Source organism: Schistocerca americana, chromosome 5 (genome assembly GCF_021461395.2).
Source record: "Schistocerca americana isolate TAMUIC-IGC-003095 chromosome 5, iqSchAmer2.1, whole genome shotgun sequence".
Taxonomy (NCBI): Eukaryota; Metazoa; Arthropoda; class Insecta; order Orthoptera; family Acrididae; genus Schistocerca; species Schistocerca americana.
This window is the reverse complement of record NC_060123.1, coordinates 263,536,119-263,557,984: the sequence shown is the minus strand read 5'-3', so window position 1 is coordinate 263,557,984 and position 21,866 is coordinate 263,536,119. Positions and strand designations below refer to the sequence as shown.

Sequence of the window (21,866 nt, the reverse complement as noted above, 5' to 3'; positions counted from 1 at the left end):
TTTCTATCTAATTGTGTGACAAAAACGCGGCTGAATAAATTACTTGACGCTTTTGTACGAAGTTACTTCTGAACGCACGATTTTGTTAATTGCACGTAAGTTTTTTCAGGATATATGTATAAAAAGCGTTTTTCCTTGTAATCTCATTTCATACCTCTCCCTTCTAGTGAGTATGATTAACTATAAATAATTAACTATGGCTGAAATTCAAGTTTTATCCTTGGCCATCTGCCATTCTTTGGTAGTAAAGGCGCATTCTCTGCCATTACGTGAAATGTAATTAATCACATGATTTTTGGGCTTCAGCCACAAGATAACAGAAAAAAAGAATACTTTAAATATCTTTGCTATCAGGAAAAGAAATTATTTTTTGCAGAAATGTTTCCACTGAATATACACAACGAACGCAAAAGAATAAATAATAATACGAGGCTCATGTGGTAAAAATATTGTTTTCAACGCCGTAAATGTTATTCAGATCATAATGAACAATATAAAACGTCAGTTTTTAACAAAAAATTGACATAATATTGAGAATACTAGTGCAGCTACTTAGGTAGTTATATCGTGTGTCTGTGCAACAATATTTATCAGACATTAGCCACCACAATTCTAAACAAAACACTGGCATTTTTGGGCTAGCTGTGCGTGTTGACAACATAAGTCAATCGTTACAACCCAACCCAGTACCTTTACTTGGAATTATTTGTCTAAGCAGCGAAGCTGATGATCGTTAGCGTACATTTAAGCTGCTACTACGAGTGTGCGAAATATACGCAACACACACAAGAGTGTGTGTGTGTGTGTGTGTGTGTGTGTGTGGGTGTGTGTGAGTGTGTGTGTGAGAGAGAGATAGAGGGGGGGGGGGGGGGAGAGAGAGATACGATATAGTATTTTGTGTGTGTGTGTGTGTGTGTGTGTGTGTGTGTGTAAAAAGTTTCAATTTGCTCCGTTGAGTGAATTCCAATGTAAACAACTGGTCATGTCATAGGTTACAAGCGAAGGCAGTGTCATATGGGATATACGTTATCCATGTTCAAGACACCGACAACTCAAAAAGCATCCTATACTAGGCTTCTAAGGACTATAGAGGGGACTTAGTAGACGGGCTCTAGATGAGGATCCCAAGTTCGGAAATGTACCATTTGGGCGTAAAGTAATTTTGGATCTCACGCTTCACGGTACACAAACGGTGGAGACAGTGAGGTTTGACCCGTTTGCTCCGCAGGAGGTCATGGAACGTGCAATGTGTCGACTACTAGTCGTCGGTTTATCTTCTTCATGAGGCAGGACGTTCGCTTCGAAGTGGAGAATGTGGTGCGGCCGTGGGTAACCACAGTCACTCTGAAAATAGTTGCGAACGTAACCCAGTTTCTCGTATCAATTGTTGATGGTCGAATGAAAAGGTATACGGTGTCCTGATTACACTCACTTACATGCCCACTCGAAAATATACACTCCTGGAAATGGAAAAAAGAACACATTGACACCGGTGTCTCAGACCCACCATACTTGCTCCGGACACTGCGACAGGGCTGTACAAGCAATGATCACACGCACGGGACAGTGGACACACCAGGAACCGCAGTGTTGGCCGTCGAATGGCGCTAGCTGCGCAGCATTTGTGCACCGCCGCCGTCAGTGTCAGCCAGTTTGCCGTGGCATACAGAGCTCCATCGCAGTCTTTAACACTGGTAGCATGCCGCGACAGCGTGGACGTGAACCGTATGTGCAGTTGACGGACTTTGAGCGAGGGCGTATAGTGGGCATGCGGGAGGCCGGGTGGACGTACCGCCGAATTGCTCAACACGTGGGGCGTGAGGTCTCCACAGTACATCGATGTTGTCGCCAGTGGTCGGCGGAAGGTGCACGTGCCCGTCGACCTGGGACCGGACCGCAGCGACGCACGGATGCACGCTAAGACCGTAGGATCCTACACAGTGCCGTAGGGGACCGCACCGCCACTTCCCAGCAAATTAGGGACACTGTTGCTCCTGGGGTATCGGCGAGGACCATTCGCAACCGTCTCCATGAAGCTGGGCTACGGTCCCGCACACCGTTAGGCCGTCGTCCGCTCACGCCCCAACATCGTGCAGCCCGCCTCCAGTGGTGTCGCGACAGGCGTGAATGGAGGGACGAATGGAGACGTGTCGTCTTCAGCGATGAGAGTCGCTTCTGCCTTGGTGCCAATGATGGTCGTATGCGTGTTTGGCGCCGTGCAGGTGAGCGCCACAATCAGGACTGCATACGACCGAGGCACACAGGGCCAACACCCGGCATCATGGTGTGGGGAGCGATCTCCTACACTGGCCGTACACCACTGGTGATCGTCGAGGGGACACTGAATAGTGCACGGTACATCCAAACCGTCATCGAACCCATCGTTCTACCATTCCTAGACCGGCAAGGGAACTTGCTGTTCCAACAGGACAATGCACGTCCGCATGTATCCCGTGCCACCCAACGTGCTCTAGAAGGTGTAAGTCAACTACCCTGGCCAGCAAGATCTCCGGATCTGTCCCCCATTGAGCATGTTTGGGACTGGATGAAGCGTCGTCTCACGCGGTCTGCACGTCCAGCACGAACGCTGGTCCAACTGAGGCGCCAGGTGGAAATGGCATGGCAAGCCGTTCCACAGGACTACATCCAGCATCTCTACGATCGTCTCCATGGGAGAATAGCAGCCTGCATTGCTGCGAAAGGTGGATATACACTGTACTAGTGCCGACATTGTGCATGCTCTGTTGCCTGTGTCTATGTGCCTGTGGTTCTGTCAGTGTGATCATGTGATGTATCTGACCCTAGGAATGTGTCAATAAAGTTTCCCCTTCCTGGGACAATGAATTCACAGTGTTCTTATTTCAATTTCCAGGAGTGTAGTTCCTCCTGCAGCAAAATAAGTTCCTCTCTCGAATTTGAACTACGCTATCACTCTAGATTTGGCAACGGCCTTGCCGCAGTGGACACACCGGTTCCCGTGAGATCACCGAAGTTAAGCGCTGTTGGGCGTGGCCGGCACTTGGATGGGTGACCATCGAGCTGTCATGCGCTGTTGCCATTTTTCGGTGTGCACTCAGCCTCGTGATGCCAATTGAGGAGCTACTCGACCGAATAGTAGCGGCTTCGGTCAAGAATACCATCATAACGACCGGGAGAGCGGTGTGCTGACCCCACGCCCCTCCTATCCGCATCCTCCCCTGAGGATGACACGGCGGTCGGATGGTCCCGGTAGGCCACTCTTGCTCTGAAGACGGAGTGCTTTATCACTCTAGATTTGATTGATTTAGCGCCACAGGATAACGTAATTGGCCCCTCTGCTTCACCAGGGTCTACGTTGTTATTTGGATAATGACAAATGGAAACGCTCAGAGAAAGTAATGGAGAGGCAGGATTATCATTATTCTCCTGATGCCGGCTAAAAGTGTGCAGTAAATTCCGATGAGATGCGAATAGTGGAACATTAGTTTGGGAATTAACTAGACATGTAAACAGTTGTACACCTACCTGTTAGTTACATTTTACTTTTGTCTTATTTTTATATTAAGGCGGCATGACGAATACCATCCGTAATATGATCCATGGATGAATAACGAACAAACCAACTAACTGGAGCAGTTCATCTGTTGCTTCATTCCGTTCGGAAGATCACAATGCGTGACTTTTCGCCGCTATTGTTCGCCCGTTGACTGCTCGCTATCTGCATACATATATTCCTACCCTCCCTGAACATATGGTGGGGCCGGTAGGTTATTTGCAACCGCAGCGGACCGTAGCGCTGACCTGGACAGCGGATAAAGCTCGCAAGCGAAACACGACAGAGGCTCAGAACCACTGCAGTTTGGTCTCAATGCGTGCAGAGAGGTGTGGCTAAACGCTAACACTGCTCTAAACAGTTTCCTCCCTTTCACTGCCCTAAACCCAGAAGTACGTAAGTTACCGTATCCCACTTCAAGAACACTGTCTCTAGTTACTCAGTCAGAATGAGATTTTCACTCTGCAGCGAAGTGTGAGTTACTCAGTCATTTGCAGACTAGTTTCAGAACTTCTCTATTCACATAAAAAGGTAGAATTCGTAAAATAGCGTTGAAAGATAAAAAAAAGACCTTTATGAAAGGTTAATGTGTTGGATTAGGTATAGTCTTCCTGAGTTGTGTGGCCGTGGTTCCAGAATCTTTTCGGTTCCTGTCGTTTCATCGAGGAGTACGCTGGACATCTTCGGAAGCGCTCCTGGCGACGCTGTGTCTTGCCGATCGAAGAGTTTGACGCCGGAGAGCGACGTAAATACTGTGTAAACTGTGCATGGACGAGTTTACATGGGATCAACAGAGATAATCTTTTTCGGAGATAGCCGGCCGCGGTGGCCGTGCGGTTCTAGGCGCTTCAGTCCGGAACTGCGTGACTGCTACGGTCGCAGGTTCGAATCCTGCCTCGGGCATGGATGTGTGTGATGTGCCTAGGTTAGTTAGGTTTAAGTAGTTCTAAGTTCTAGGGGACTGATGACCTAAGATGTTAAGTCCCATAGTGCTCAGAGCCATTTGAACCATTTTTCGGAGATAAAATTTAACTAACGATTATCGCCTGTCAGGGATAAAAACCTACTATCGCCGGAACACCTGAACGTTGAAGAAAACCATCTGGAGAATGCTTTCGAGGACAATAGCTATTCTGAAAAGAAGTAAATAGGGTTCTGCTATCAATTAATTGTAGGCCAAAGGACAATGTTAAAACATAACGGTGGAATAACAAAATTTCTCTTCCTATTATCAAAAAATTAACTAGTTAGCTCGGGAAGATTTTAAAGAAACATAACATCTGACTGATTTTTAGACAATCTAACAATACATGTCAAGCATTGTGGCCTCCTCTGTCGGCGTGAGGGGTAGATAAGATTCCGTGTACTTGTGGGAAGGTCTGCAGTGGAACTACGAAGACAAGCGTGAATACAAGACTGAAAAAACAAAAAAGTCTTTGCCGACTAGGGAAAATAGAGCATGCTCTTCAGTCAGAAAATCATGAGGTGAACTTTTCAGAAACCAAAATGTTGTCTACAATGACAAACGTTTATCCACGGCTACACAAAGAAGCTAACGATATATGTAAGCATGGTGATAACTTTAACAGAAAAGAAGAAGCCGTGAATATTAGGGGTATATGGACAGTGGCTCAGCAGAAACAACAGATAAGTTATATCCTTGACAGGCGACAATGAATACTTAAGTTTTATCTCTGACAAGGATTACGTGTAAACCAGACCACGCCCATTTTACACTGTATTTATGTCGCTCTCCGACGTCCGGTTCGTCAGTCAGCAAGACTGAGCATCACCCACACCACATTCGAAGATGTCTTGAGCAACTCTGGACGAAACATAAGGAACCGAAAAGTTTCTTGGACCACGACCATACAACCCGAAATACTCACCGGCAGCTAATAAATCCGATCGTGAAAGCCTTCATTACGCTATGAGGCAGAATGTTACATCTCCTAGGAAACTGATTCATTTGATTGGCGATGTACAGCCATGAATTATATAGTCCAATATATATACTTTTCAGGCTATCACTGGATAGGACACTCTTGGACGGATGGATAGGGTAGTCTGGGGGCACTATCACACCGTTTGCTATACATTCGTTCTATATGTAGTCATCTGTAGTGTTCCCTTTGATTCCCAAAAATGTACCTAATAAGACCACCTCCTGCACGGATGAGACTTAAATATTTCTTTCGGAAACGGTCCTTCGCGTTACCACCGACCAACGCTTTCAGGCGCTTTCCTCGGCCTAGGACAGATGCCGGAATTCGGAATTGGTATTTCCCCAAAAGTATTCCGAACTGGGAAGGTCTCGCTCTCCCCCCCCCCCCTCCCTCGCAACTCGCTGCGTTGTAGTTGTAGAAAACCGCGCTCTGCCATAGGATGCATCTGAACAGCCCCCCCCCTCCTCGTTAACAAAAAAAAGGCCTAAATGTCTGAGTCAAAAAACAGCCTTGCCTTCCTTCTGTCCTTCATGAAGATGATACCGCAAGCTGATACATAAATCCTTGTAGATTCTAAAATTTTCTACATGGCTAGAGCAGTAATCATGGAATGAAATCTTCTTGTAGAAATTGTAAAAAGCCAATTAGCTGCAAACTGGAAGTTTCACTGAAACGTGTTTACCTTGATGAAATCTTGTCAGGCTTCCATCCCAGTAGCTGCGTCGAAAGTCCGCGACGTTTCGATGAGTGTCATTCTCATCATTTTCTGGCAAAGATGGAAGCCCGAGAAGATTTCATCAGCACTATACACCGGGAAACCCTACATTCAAGTCTTTGCCTTGGTTTCAACGTTTATAAAAACGTCTTCTTCAGAAGGAAACGTAGACAACCGGATTACACGTTGTGGCAGAAGCTGTACTTCACCGAACCTCTTCCGCAACATGTAATCCAGATGTCTATTTCATTGTGAAGAAGACATTTTTATAAACTTTGAAACCATGGTAGAGGAATTTTAACATAACTTCCAATTCCACCTGACTGGCTGCTTACTACATTAATCACCCAGAACATTATGACCACTCACCTAACAGCCAGTGTGTCCACCTTTGGCGAGGATAGCAGTGGCGAAGCATCTTGGCATGGAAACAATGAGGCCTTTGGTTGCTGCAGGGATTTGGCACCACATCTGCACACACAAGTCACCTAAGTCCCGCAAACTCCGGAGAGAGGAAGGGGGAGTTCGATGAGCTCTGACGCCACATTCAGTCACATCCCAGATGTTTTCGATCGGACTCAGATGTGGCAGGTTGGGTCGCCAGCACATCAATCGGAACTTGCCACTGTGTTCCTCAAATCCCTTCGATTACACTCCTGGCCTTGTGACATGGCGCATTATCTTGCTGAAAAATGCCACTGCCATCGGGAAACACGATCGTCAAGCGGTTTACCTGGTTTGCAGTTAGTGTACGATACTCCTTGGTGGTCCCGGTAGCTTCCACGAGCTTCAGCGGACCCATGGATGTCCACGTGAATGTTCCACAGAACATAATGGAGACGCCGCCAGCTCGTCTCCGTCTCGCCTCACAAGTGTCAAGGAGCTGTCTCGCTGGAAGACAACAGATTCGCTCCCTCCGATCGGCATGATGAAGAAGGTATCGGGATTCATCAGATTATGCAACGCCTTGCCACTGCGCCAACGTCTAGTGCCGATGGTCACGTGCCCAATTCAGTCGTAATTGCCGATATCATGGTGTTAACATTGGCACATGCATCGAAGCGAAATGTAGTGTGAGGAGGGCTATGCGAGAGGTGTTCAATGAATTCCAAAGTAAAATTCTATGTACTGACTTGGTTGAAAATCCTAAGAAATTTTGGTCTTATGTCAAAGCGGTAGGTGAATCAAAACAAAATGTCTAGACACTCTGTGACCAAAATGGTACTGAAACAAAGGATGACAGACTGAAGGCCGAATACTAAATGTCTTTTTCCAAAGCTGTTTCACAGAGGAAGACTGCACTGTACTTCCTTCGCTAGATTGTCGCACAGATGACAAAATGGTAGATATCGAAATAGATGACAGAGGGATAGAAAAACAATTAAAATCTCTCAAAAGAGGAAAGGCTGCTGGACCGGATGGGATACCAGTTCGATTTTACACAGAGTACGCGAAGGAACTTGCCCCCTTCTTGCAGCAGTGTACCATAGGTCTCTAGAAGAACGTAGCGTTCCAATAGATTGGAAAAGGGCACAGGTCTTCCCCGTTTTCAAGAAGGGACGTCGAACAGATGTGCAGAACTATAGACCTATACCTCTAACGTCGATCAGTTGTAGAATTTTGGAAGACGTATAATGTTCGAGTATAATGACTTTTCTGGAGACTAGAAATCTACTCTGTAGGAATCAGCATGGGTTTCGATAAAGACGATCGTGTGAAACCCAGCTCGCGCTATTCGTCCACGAGACTCAGGAGGCCATAAAAAAATGCGGGAGGATCTGCAACGAATTGACGCATGGTGCAGGGAATAACAATTGAATCTCAATGTAGACAAGTGTAATGTGCTGCGAATACATAGAAAGGAAGATCCTTTAACATTTAGCTACAATATAGCAGGTCAGCTACTGGAAGCAGTTAATTCCATAAATTATCTAGGACTACGCATTAGGAGTGATTTAAAATGGAATGATCATATAAAATTGATCGTTGGTAAAGCAGATGCCAGACAGATTCATTGGAAGAATCCTAAGGAGATGCAATCCGAAAACAAAGGGAGTACCACTGCTTGAATATTGCTCACCAGTGTGGGATCCGTACCAGATAGGGTTGATAGAAGAGATAGAGAAGATCCAACGGATAGCAGCGCGCTTCGTTGCCGGATCATTTAGTAATCGCGAAAGCGTTACGGAGATGATAGATAAACTCCAGTGGCAGACTCTGCAGGAGAGACGCTCAGTAGCTCGGTACGGGCTTTTGTTGAAGTTTCGAGAACACACCTTCACCGAGGAGTCAAGCAGTACATTGCTCCCTCCTACGTATATCTCGCGAAGAGAGCACGAGGATAAAATCATAGAGATTAGAGCCCACACAGAAGCATACCGACAATCTTTCTTTCCACGAACAATACGAGGCTGGAATAGAAGGGAGAACCGATAGAGGTACTCAAAGTACCCTCCGCCACACACCGTCCGGTGGCTTGTGGATCGTGGATGTGGATGTAGATGTAGATCGTCAGCTATGAAGGCCCATTGTTAGGAGTGTTCGGTGCACTGTGTGTTGAGACACACTTCTACTCTACCCTGCATTGAAGTGTGGTGTCAGTTCCGCCATAGGTTCCCGCCTGTCGTGTTTTACCAGTCTGTCAAGCCTATGACGTCCGACATCTGTAATGAAGAGTGGCTGTCCAGTCCCACGACGTCTGGACGTGGTTTCACCTTGGTATCGCCACGTGTTGAAGACACTCGCCACAGCATTACTCGAACACCGGACAAGTCGTGCAGTTTCCGAAACGCCATCACAGTCTGCCCTCGGTCAGACTCACATAGATCGCGCGCCTTCCCCATTCTACATATGGACAGCACGGTGACTGGTACTGCACGCACTGACTAGCAGTCATTCCTCACCAAGTGACGCTGCTATCACCTGGACGGGTTTATGTCGATAGTAGGTTGGTGGCCATAATATTCTGGATGATCAGTGCATTTCTACAAAAAATTCCTTGTAGATTGTTTACAATTTTTGTGTTGTTCACTATTAAATTTGAAATATCAGCATTAAGAAGTGACGGAAAGACCCATTACTGTGACTTTGGCCTCCCACTAATATCTGTCGATACTGTGCAGCTGCACTGAGTTTGGTTCGCGATATTTATACGAGAGTGGAGCCATTAATACCTGACCTTAATTAGTGTAAGTTAATTAAGAGTTTTCCTGAAGCGAGAAGAGATAGCACACTGTCAGAGCACAGACACGAGCGCCAAATTAGCTTTAAACTGGAAGGAGCCTCTGCGAGGGTAACAAACGCTTGTGCGCGCGACACAGTCCATTGATACAGCTGACGTCGGCATTCGTATGCAGCATAACGAAAGTCCTGCAGCCTGCGTTTGCATGCTGATGGACGGCGGGGACAGGTAACATATATCGCTCCATTTCGATATGTAGATGACGTCGTTAAAGCTGAATAGTGCGCCGGACACATAAACCGATTTAAAATCAGGGGACATTTATCTTGCCACCATTTTAAATCCGACCGGCCTCCCTGGGCTGTATGATGGAAGGAGCGCTCGCGCGGTACGCTGCGAGAATCTAAACTCGTCGTTGCGCGGCGTGGGCCGCGTGTGGAAGGCACGGCGCCGAGCTGGTTTCTGGGCTCCGTGGGCACAGAGCACACAGCGCTAAGCTTGCCGTAAGGCGTGCGCCCGGACTTCGAAATAGCCCGCCTCTGAATAAATACCGGTTAATGGTACAGTTATCTCCCCATTACAAGAACATCAGCATCGCCATACCTGTTATTACTTGGGTTAGGGACCCTGAAATGTGCTGTTTCTTTTATACTAGCACCCTAACGTCAGCAGGGTGTTTCGCAAGACTCGTGAATTTGAACTATCGGCGTCCAAACCTAAGTGTGTAGATCTCTTTTACCTTCCTCCATAATTTCAGAATTAATGCAGACTTATGTAAAAAATGAAACACCTGCAGTCGTTCTTTCGATGTTATTTATTATAGAGCAAGCAGCTTCGGTGACTCAATACACAATCTTCGGATTGTAACTGAGGCTGAGAGGGTGGATAAAATCCATGAATTGTCATCTTGGGTATTAACAACCACTTCAGCTGTATTTAGTTCCTCTTTATTAGATCAGCACTGGTATCGTGGCATCAAAAGCCACATCTTCAGGTGACCGTCTGTATAACAATAAATCCAGAAGGAATAACAACCCTGAGATATACACTGGTTTTTAATACTAAAAAAATAATAATTTACCATACCAGTCTCAGGGTTGTTATTCCTTCTGGATTTATTGTTATACAGATGTTCACCTGACGAAGTGACTTTTAGTGCCGCGAAACCGGTATTGATCCCATATTAAAGGACTAAATACAGCTGAAGCGGTTGTTAATACCGAAGATAACTGCTGATAGCTGTGGTTGTCCTATCTACAAAGTTGTCTGCAACTGTGAAATGGTTTCCATAGACTATTGTAACAACGGCGTTGAGCTACAGCCATCAACTATCAACTGGAGCTGGTAGTTGATAGCTGCAGACAAAACAAATCTATTACAAAACTTACGGAAACCAGTTCATAGGTGTTGATCACTGATGGGATCGTGCATACGACTGGAATTCACTCCCTCAGCGGCAGTTAAGGCCTGAAGAAAGTGTACTGAGTCAACGAAACTGGTTGCTGTATGATAAATAACATCGAAGAGTGGGTGCAGGTGTTTCATTTGAGTACATAAGTGAACGAGCGAAGTGCCTGAAACCTTCTGTCGGAAAGATGGGCCACAAAAAATTAATGCACACTCGCTTTCAAGTACTGTAAAGAAAGTATGTTCAACAGGTAATTGACAACTACAATATTACATTTCCCTTACTGTCAAAATGTTCGTAGATGTACAGAAAGTTAATATCCTACTATTCTAGTGTTGTCAACGTTTATATAATTTAATACGGGTAGAAACATTATATTATCAGATTAATGTTACTTAACTTGCTACGGCTGTTTCGTTGTCTAAGGTGTCGGTTCCAGTTTATGCTTTCCAATAAATAGGTCCAAGGTTTCTTGTCTCAGTAAGAGTCGCTGAAATGTTGCTGCTTTTTAACATCATCAGCATTTATTCATAAATTCTTGATACTTTCTACAACACCACTTGTTAAGTAAGTTACTTGTAAGTAAATTACAACATAACACAATGAAAATGATAGTTACACCGACCTGTCTCGACAACAACTGAAACTATTATGGTGCGTTTGATGTCTAAAATTTCTGTAAGTTTTACGTACATAACTTCCAAATCCTTCTAGAACAGGGTGTAGTTCAAACGAATTTTGTTACGACTGTCTTAATTGAAATTACTTTTCTAGAAATAATTATTTATATAAAGATTTTGCCCCAAATAATTAATATAAAAACTATCAACTTCCTGTCTTTGTGTAACTGTCGATTGAATTATCGATATTAAATTAGAAAAGTTGAAAATGAAAACAGAAATTTTGTTTACATGAAAACTATAGAATAATAACATTAGTTTCGCTGTAAAGTGGTTTTTGACTCTTTTTAACTTAACAATTGTTATTTGTAACTTTCATGCTTCGAGATCGATATTTATAAATTCATCGATATGAAAAACGAAATTATATTATTAGAAAAATAGTATTTTGGTGATCAAATATATACAAAATTGTCTTTAGATGTGGACTGTATAATTTACTTTTAAAAATTAACTCAACTAAGATCAATTTATACGGATTCGAACGTTTCAGTTGACGTACCAAAGTTCTGAGGAAGAAGATTCATTACACAAGCTGGGAAGCCTCCGAAACTGATGATAGCATTTTTGGCTTCTTACCGCTTTCCTTCCGCCACAATTCTTATGAGCTGTTTTGACAAGTCCCGTAAGCTTGTACAAACGGTATCCATATGTTCGTATGCAGGTCTCCTTTAGTTGTGTCTGTAATGTCAGGGCTACTGCAAGCTCGAATTAAGCTAGTGTAACCAAATGTTTACAAAAAGTAGTTTTTAAAAAAAGTTGAAAAACACCCGGAATTGGATGAAACGTTTTTGCTTCTTACCAGAAATAAGAGAGAGACTTAAAAATAAATCGTATGATTTACTGCATTTCCTCACTGGACATGGGCGTTCATTCTCCATTCTTTCTTTCTTTCAGTCTAAAGATTGGTTGGAAGCGTTTTATGGTTGGCAGTAGCACGATTAGCAGCAGGCCTCCAGGCTTTACGTCTTTCTGACTTCTGCATTTATGAGTTTTTTTTCGTTGATATGCCTCTTATTGCTTTAGGAGCCTCACATATTTCAGTATATGATTAATAATCTGAATTATTATTTTTACATTACTATTACGCAAAGCTCTTCTCACTGACTTGAGGACTTATTCCCTTATGTAGATATGACTTTCGATACATGCCTCTAATACCAAATTTCAAAAGAATTCAATTCCCGTAGTCCAGATCTCAAATGAATGGAAAGTCACGCTTCGAGCATATGCTTTCAGAATCCTTTCCTTGACTTGTACTTTTTGAGGTTAATACGTGACACACACAGTGGTTACGGTTACTACAAGCCATACCACAAGTTGGGAAACGGGGCCAAATTTCTGGTAGTTTATTGTCGAGTTGAGATTTTCACAAATGTTTTATTCGTATCTTACAGAAACTAGCAGTACGGCAATACACAGCCTTTTAAACACGTAATCAAGTAATTTATAGCAATACAACAGGTCAAAATTTTTTTTAAAAAAACACAGAAGCGAGCAGTACGGCAATAAGCTACCTTTTAAAACACGCCGCTAACGCCAATCAAAGTAATTTATAGCAATACAACAATTTAAAAAATTAAAGAACATTAGTAAACAGGCTACTAAAGTAAATACAGAACTAACTTTGTTAATAAGGTACGGTGAGGTAGTGAAGCTACCAACACCGCCATTAAAAAAAATTAAACAGGTCTCAGCAAAAAAAAAAAAAAAAAAAAAAAAAAAAAAAAAAAAAAAAAAAAAAAAAATCATCATCATTTAAGACTGATTATGCCTTTCAGCGTTCAGTCTGGAGCATAGCCCCCCTTATACAGTTCCTCCATGATCCCCTATTCAGTGCTAACATTGGTGCCTCTTCTGATGTTAAACCTATTACTTCAAAATCATTCTTAACCGAATCCAGGTACCTTCTCCTCGGTCTGCCCCGACTCCTCTTACCCTCTACTGCTGAATCCATGAGTCTCTTGGGTAACCTTGCTTCTCCCATGCGTGTAACATGACCCCACCATCTAAGCCTGTTCGCCCTGACTGCTACATCTATAGAGTTCATTCCCAGTTTTTCTTTGATTTCCTCATTGTGGAAACCCTCCTGCCACTGTTCCCATCTACTAGTACCTGCAATCATCCTAGCTACTTTCATATCCGTAACCTCAACCTTGTTGATAAGGTAACCTGAATCCACCCAGCTTTCGCTCCCATACAACAAAGTTGGTCGAAAGATTGAACGGTGCACAGATAACTTAGTCTTGGTACTGACTTCCTTCTTGCAGAAGAGAATAGATCGTAGCTGAGCGATCACTGCATTAGCTTTGCTACACCTCGCTTCCAGTTCCTTCACTATGTTGCCATCCTGTGAGAATATGCATCCTAAGTACTTGAAACCGTCCACCTGTTCTAACTTTGTTCCTCCTATTTGGCACTCAATCCGTTTATATTTCTTTCCCACTGACATTACTTTCGTTTTGGAGATGCTAATCTTCATACCATAGTCCTTACATTTCTGATCTAGCTCTGAAATATTACTTTGCAAACTTTCAATCGAATCTGCCATCACAACTAAGTCATCCGCATATGCAAGACTGCGTATTTTGTGTTCACATATCTTAATCTCACCCAGCCAGTCTATTGTTTTCAACATATGATCCATAAATAATATGAACAACAGTGGAGACAGGTTGCAGCCTTGTCTTACCCCTGAAACTACTCTGAACCATGAACTCAATTTACCGTCAACTCTAACTGCTGCCTGACTATCCATGTAAAGACCTTTAATTGCTTGCAAAAGTTTGCCTCCTATTCCATAATCTTGTAGAACAGACAATAACTTCCACCTAGAAACCCGGTCATATGCCTTTTCTAGACCTATAAAGCATAGATACAATTCCCTGTTCCACTCATAACACTTCTCCATTATTTGCCGTAAGCTAAAGATCTGGTCCTGACAGCCTCTAAGAGGCCTAAACCCACACTGATTTTGATCCAATTGGTCCTCAACTAATACTCGCACTTTCCTTTCAACAATACCTGAGAAGATTTTACCCACAACGCTGATTAAAGAGATACCTCTGTAGTTGTTACAATCTTTTCTGTTTCATGTTTAAAGATTGGTGTGATTACTGCTTTTGCCCAGTCTGATGGAACCTGTCCCGACTCCCAGGCCATTTCAATTATCCTGTGTAGCCATTTAAGACCTGACATTCCACTGTATTTGATGAGTTCCGACTTAATTTCACCCACCCCAGCCGCTTTTATTGCACTGCAATCTATTGACCATTTTTTCCACTTCCTCAAATGTGATCCTATTTCCATCATCATTCCTATCCCATTCTACCTTGAAATCTGAGACATTACTGGTCGCATTTTCACCTACATTGAGCAACTCTTCAAAATATTCCCTCCATCTGCCCAAGGCATCCACAGGATTCACCAGCAGTTTTCCTGACCTGTCCAAATTACTTGTCATTTCCTTCTTACCTCCCTTTCGAAGTCTGCTAATTACACTCCAGAATGGTTTTCCAGCAGCTTGACCCATAGTCTCCAACCTGTTTCCAAAGTCTTCCCAAGATTTCTTCTTGGATGCTGCAATTATCTGTTTGGCTTTGTTTCTTTCTTCAACATAACTTTCTCTGTCTACCTGGGTTCTGGTATGTAGCCATTTTTGATACGCCTTCTTTTTCCTTTTACAGGTTGCCTTGACTGTATCATTCCACCAAGCTGTTTGCTTCATCCTACTTTTACACACTACTGTTCCAAGACATTCTTTAGCCACTTCTAGTACTGTGTCCCTGTACCTTGTCCATTCCTTTTCCAATGACTGTAATTGACTACACTCAACTAACTGGTACATTTCTGAGATCGCTGTTATTTACTTGTGCCTGATTTCCTTATCCTGAAGTTTCTCCACTCTTATCCTCCTACATATGAACCTGACCTCCTGCACTTTCGGCCTCACAATCCCAATTTCACTGCAGATTAAATAATGATCAGTGTCATCAAAGAATCCCCTGAATACACGTGTGTCCCTCACAGCCTTCCTGAATTCCTGATCTGTTATTATATAGTCAATGACAGATCTGGTTCCCCTGCCTTCCCAAGTATACCGGTGAATGTTCTTATGTTTAAAAAAGGAGTTTGTGATTACTAAGCCCATACTGGCACAGAAATCCAAGAGTTGTTTCCCGTTCCTGTTGGCCTCCATATCCTCTCCAAATTTACCCATAACCTTTTCATACCCTTCTGTTCGATTTCCAATCCTGGCGTTAAAATCACCCATGAGCAGAACACTGTCCTTGTCCTTTACTCTAACAACTACATCACTGAGCGCCTCATAAAAACTATCCATCTTATCTTGATCTGTCCCTTCACAATGCGAATATACTGACACAATCCTAATTTTCTTGCTAGACACTGTCAAATCTATCCACATCAGTCGTTCGTTTACATACCTTATTGCAACTACGCTGGGTTCCATTTCTTTCCTGATGTAAAGCCCTACACCCCATTGTGCTATTCCTGCTTTGACTCCTGACAGGTAGACCTTGTATTCTCCCACTACCTCTTCTTTCTCACCCCTTACCCGAATGTCACTAACAGCTAAAACGTTCAGCCCCATCTTACTTGCAGCCTCTGCCAGCTCTACCTTTTTCCCAGAGTAGCCCCCATTGATATTAATAGCTCCCCATCTCATTACCATTTGTTTGCCAAGTCGTATCTTAGGAGTCCCTGGTTTGTCAGTTAGAGGTGGGACTCCGTCACCTCCAAAGGTCTGAGGCATTTTGTTCTGATTGTTGCCAGCATCATATTTAAAGTACCAGGGAAGCAGGTTGCTAGCCTTACTTGTCCCGAGTCCCATTGGGTTTTACCCCTAACGGCGGAGGGAATAACCGGTGGATTTGGTAGTCTTTGCCGTATGAGCACAAAGGTGACCACGACTCAGAATATATCCGAGATGCCCAGCCTTATTCCAAAGTAACTGGTATCCCGACTGTCGGGACCACTTACTTGGCCACTCATACGTTGCCCGTAGTTCATGAACTAGGACATGACTACAGGAACCCACACCACGAACAAAAAAAGAAAAAAAAGAAGAAGGCTCTGAGCACTATGGGACTTAACATCTATGGTCATCAGTCCCCTAGAACTTAGAACTACTTAAACCTAACTAACCTAAGGACATCACACACATCCAAGCCCGAGGCAGGATTCGAACCTGCGATCGTAGCAGTCGCGCAGCTCCGGACTGAGCGCCTAGAACCACAGGTCTCAGCAAACACACGATTAATAGCAATAAAAAGAATTTACAAACTCGGAGGAATTTAAAAATTTTTTAAACAAAAGTGTCGTGGAATATAATTAGAACATGACAGATATGACGGACCCGTGTAAGGCGGCCACAAATCACCCACTCAGGGATGCTCAGGCTAGACAGAATACTGACCAATTTAAACACGCCCGTAAACACAATCGCCACTGTCAGGCTGGTCACTGCACCGACTTTTACCCAGCGAAAACTTGTTATAAGATGGCTTAACTTTCTGAAAGGATTGGAGCCAACCTCGTGCAAGGAAACATTACACCACCCAGTCCTGAATGAGCGACCACATGATCAACCAACAAGAAGCATGAATTTACTCATAACCCACGACAGAATAGGGAAACAAACTGCCCAAAACTACACCTCCCACCGGACAGTTACGAGAGGAGGAGGAAAGATCACTGTCTTCAATAACACCGGTTCCCGGGACAGGAAACCCGGTCGCCGGAGGCCACAAGGCAGAAGAGACACTGGTTACATAAAATTATTACTTAATGATTAAACCTTCCACGAACTTAACTTGCAATTGTGCTCGAACAGGCAGTATACGACCTCCGATGGCAAGGATCCACACATCCGACCACGCACGCGTCGCCAGCGTACCCAACACGCCACGGTCACGCGACAACACGCTCTGTTACCGGAGTTCACGTCTTCTCTGCAACGTTGACGGGTAGTGACCGCTCCTTCATGTTAGGTGTCTCCTTTTAAACTCCAGTGTTGAAACGGAAGATGTAAAGAAGCTTGTTAACGTCCCACCAAGGCGAAATGAACAGCAACTACTCGTGGGGCGATTCTGTATACAACCAACACGCGGTGAGCTCTTCCGTCAACTCGACCCGCTCGTGACACACAACCAATACACTTCACGTGGCGACTCGGTACAACCGACCACGCCTGCTTTGCGCTGGAGAGCCACACTGCCCTCCAGTGTCCACCACACTCTCGGCGCGCAACGCCCCTACTTCCGCGCCACCACCCGAGGCTACAACTGGTTAAAGATCTAACTTCCTCCATAGCATTTTCCCGGAAGCAAAAACGCAGATATCGATAGCAGAGGGAAAAGACAACCAAGCAGCCATTTAATAACAGACAACATATCAAACAAACATGTCAGGGGAAGAAAAGGAAAACCAATGCAATCTAAACACAAGGTGTAGCACGAGTCGATACATGGCTCAACACTTTCTAATTTTTAGTGAAGGAATTTTTTATTTCAGAATTTCAGCTTCTTTTTCCGTTTCTGTTTCTTCCATTTTCTAGTGATCTTGCTTTCTAAGTAAGTAAATGATTAAACTGGTTGCAGTAGCTTGTAACACGTACTATGGCTGTGGCCTGCGCTCCTTTGTCACAAAACATCACCTTTGTTTTAGACTAGTTTTTTTCTTGAGCCTTGCCTATGAGCTTACACAGTATGAGTAAAGGAAGAAGGCCCAAAAAACGGTAGCTGTGCTGAATTAGAGTGGACGCCCGATCACATGTCTTTCGCCGTACAGCCTTTGCCCTAGTTGCCTCAAAGAAGACACAGGAATTTATAAGCCGTGTGGTACAAGACTCAGTGAATGACATATTGATTGACAGAGAATGCAAGTAGTCACAACCCTTCCGGATAATATCCGTATTTGCTTGTGATCAGAAGGAATGAATGTCAGAAAAGACTTGCTTGCCAGTCCGAATCTGACGAAATGGCGACGTTTATTATCGGTATTTGTATGAATGCCAAATAATGACTGAGACAGATAATGGACCCGAGATAGGAATGGCGCTTGTAAAATTACGCTGGCAGGAAGACGAAGGCAGCAGTGATGTAGAGATGGAGACTTGACAATCCAACGGGTGGTATAGCAGAGGCAGGCAAGGTTGAGGTTCCTTTGGTGATTAACTTTCCAACCCCACACATCCTCTTAGAGGGCTGTTAATAAGCAGCTCTTGGATTTCAGAAGACGACTGCGGAAAAGCTACAAGCCATACGGAACATCTACACATGTCAATGGACAGAGGCTCTCTCTCCAAGTTTTTAACTCACATTACTGTTGTTCAGTATGAGCGCCTTTTTGGACGCAGCAGACGTCAATACGTGCTTTATTTTCCTGAAAACTGGTGGCTCAAATGGCAGGAAAGGCGTGACAGCAGTCCACTTTGGAAATCTTTTCAGTTGGGTGCCTAACTGTAAGCGCAAACTTATTCAGCATGACAACAGAGAGCAACTAATATGTTTGTTACTTTTGTAACACCGTATGTTGTAGGAGGGGGCCTATACGTTGAATTAGATATAAAAAATCTGCACTTGCATACTGGTTTCCTATCGATGGTAGACTGTGATGAGGTGATTGTTAAGGCTCATGAACTAGTACCACTGGTAATCAAATGTTCTCTTGCAATCCTCTTTTAGTTAGCTCCATAGCATCATAATTGGTGTACAATCGTGTTAAATCAAGGAAACTTATACAGTATACTGGCTTACAGTATGACAATCAATTTATATCGTTACACTTTAAGGCAAAATAATAAACGGTGATAAAGTGAGGTGATTTAAATGTAACATTTTGTTATCATTTGTTGGTCGAACGTCAGTTACATCAGAAGTTATGTGCTATTTACATACAGTTTTAATTCGGTCTGCCAGTCGTGACGACACGGGACTTAGCGGTGAAAGTTGTTCTTTCCATCGTTACTGACAACTTCATAGGTGAATTTAAGTTTCCGGCGTATTCAGAAAGTAGTTTTAAGAGTAGTCAAATGGTTTTATTCCATAGGGCATTTCAAGAGGTATTTAGAATGGGCGTGTACGCTCTTAGGAGCGTGTGTTTCTCCATTTCTCTGAGAGGTGCTCATGTGTGATTGTGTGTGTGTGTGTGTGTGTGTGTGTGTGTGTGTGTGTGTGTGTGTGTGTGTGTGTGTCTTTGTGACGGTTAAAGAGAGAGAATACACACATGTATTAAATGAGATCCTGAAACTGCATAATAATACAACACCTTCAGCTCGACCCGATATGGTAAACTGAACACAAGTAGATGGTACAGTAGTTCTATCGGAGAGATCCCTTTATTCTCCTCGCATTGGCCCTTTCTTTGCGAAGGGTGACTGAAGTATCTAGTGTAACTAACTGCGAGGGGTGCGTATGGAATGTAATGTCATCTTTGTGTAGTTCATGAGACTGAGGGAGAGAAGAGTACATGTTGAACGCGATGCCGTTACGTAACGCACGCCTCTCGAACTTCACCCCACGGCCCCTCGCCCACATCTACGAGGGATGTTCAGTAACTAATGCAACTCATTTTTTCTGAAAGAAAATTGGCTTCATTCACTATTCCAATACACCACATTATTCCCTTTTTTTTTCTACATCATCTTCGTTCAGTGTGATGGTGTTGTGTCATCTTATCGGGAAGGCCTGTATGCCCGCATGCTACCACTCTACTTGTCGTCTTGCTGCATTAATAATCTTACAATCATCCACGTACTGCTCCCCCCAGAATGCATTCGTCATTGAACCAAACAGATGAAAGTCGTAAGACGCCACATCCGGGTTGTAAGGCGCATGAGGGTAAACAGTCCAGTGAAGTATCTTGAGCTCCTCTCGTGTGTCCAGACTTGTGTGAGGCCTTGCGTTGTCATGGAGAAGGAGAAGTGTTTGAGTATGATCAGTCGATCACCTCGAATGAGAGTGTCCCCTCGTTTCAACATTACAGGAGTGACAGCTGTGTGTAGCCGGCCGGCGTGGGGGAGATAGGACAGGTTTGTACGGCCTTGCTGCAGTGATGACAGACGACACCTCGCCCAACGACTCAGCGTGCTGTTGTTCACTATCAGTTCTGCGTAGACATTCTGCAAGTGCGCATGAACATCTGCGATGCTCTTTTTTTCCGCCAAAAGAAACTCAATGACGTCTCTCTGCTTGGAACGCACCTCCGTCATAGATGTCAATTTGACGGCTACGTATAGCGTCGCCAGCTATCGGAATTTCGTGAAACTAAATGGCCTGAAGCGGGAATGTTCCACGATGTTCCACACTAAATTCAGTATTGTTTCAACCAAACTTGGCTGAGAAAAAATGTGTTTCATTACTTATTCAACGACCCTCTAACATATGCGTTATACAAGGCATTGTGCAGAGTACGGTGGAGGATACCTCGCACCAGTATTAGCTTCTTATTTCTTCACATATGGAGCGAGGGAAAAATAACTGTCTACATCCCTATTTATATGAACCCCAGTCGCATTTATTTTGTTCCGGTGGTTCCAAGTCACCAAAGGTATTTCGCGAGATGCTGTCGCCTTCCTTGCGAGGATTCTAATTACTCTGAGACTTTCACGTTCACACGTACAGTACCAGTGTGTTACCATCATAACATCGCGTCTCTCAATTTGTTGGAGGTCTGCAGGACTGGTGACGTCAACGTCTAGATACAGTTTCTATTACACGTGATCCGCACCGTTCCAGACGTTTCCAACGAATATACGTCTTCAGTTCGTCTGCCGTATTACGGACTTTGCGTGTTCGTTCGATTTCGTATGGTTTGCTTAATACGTCTTTCTTCTACTTTGCCTTAGCTTCTGCCCGTCCATGACGTGCTCCTCTCTCTGGATTTGACAAATTTGTTATTTTATTTAAATTTCCGGGTCGACGCCCTTGCTGTCGCCACAGTCGCTAGTTACCTAAGAATCGTGTGCGCCACTTGTCTGTGAGCGGTGTAACCTTTCTTCGGTGCTTAATCTTATCGTGACTATTTCCATATCGTACTTTCTGAGGCGAAAGTAGCGGGACAGTCCAGCATTTGCCTAATAGAGAGTAGGAAACCGCCTAAAAACCACAGGCTGCTCGGTGCACCAGCCACAGTTGGTCCGGGTCCGGCTCACCTTTCTGTGTCGCAATTTAGAACGTTGTGCATTACACCATACGAGCAAGTGTATGGTTGGAAGTCTTACCTTTCAATATTTGAACTATGTGACGGGCTTCGAAACTAACAGGTTGGCACTAGGTACTTTCTCTTTGTTCTTGAAGTTTTTTGCATTTGAAAGGAACATGAACAACATTTAGACGTATGGTAGTTAGAGTTGGGTATAAGGTTGGGAAAGCTGTGAAAGAG

General features: G+C 44.0%; 1 pseudogene; it reads left to right on the top strand.

Moving 5' to 3' along the window:
- Window positions 1-2,941: 2,941 nt before the first annotated feature.
- On the top strand, window positions 2,942-3,058 carry LOC124617161 (annotated as a pseudogene).
- Window positions 3,059-21,866: the final 18,808 nt, after the last annotated feature.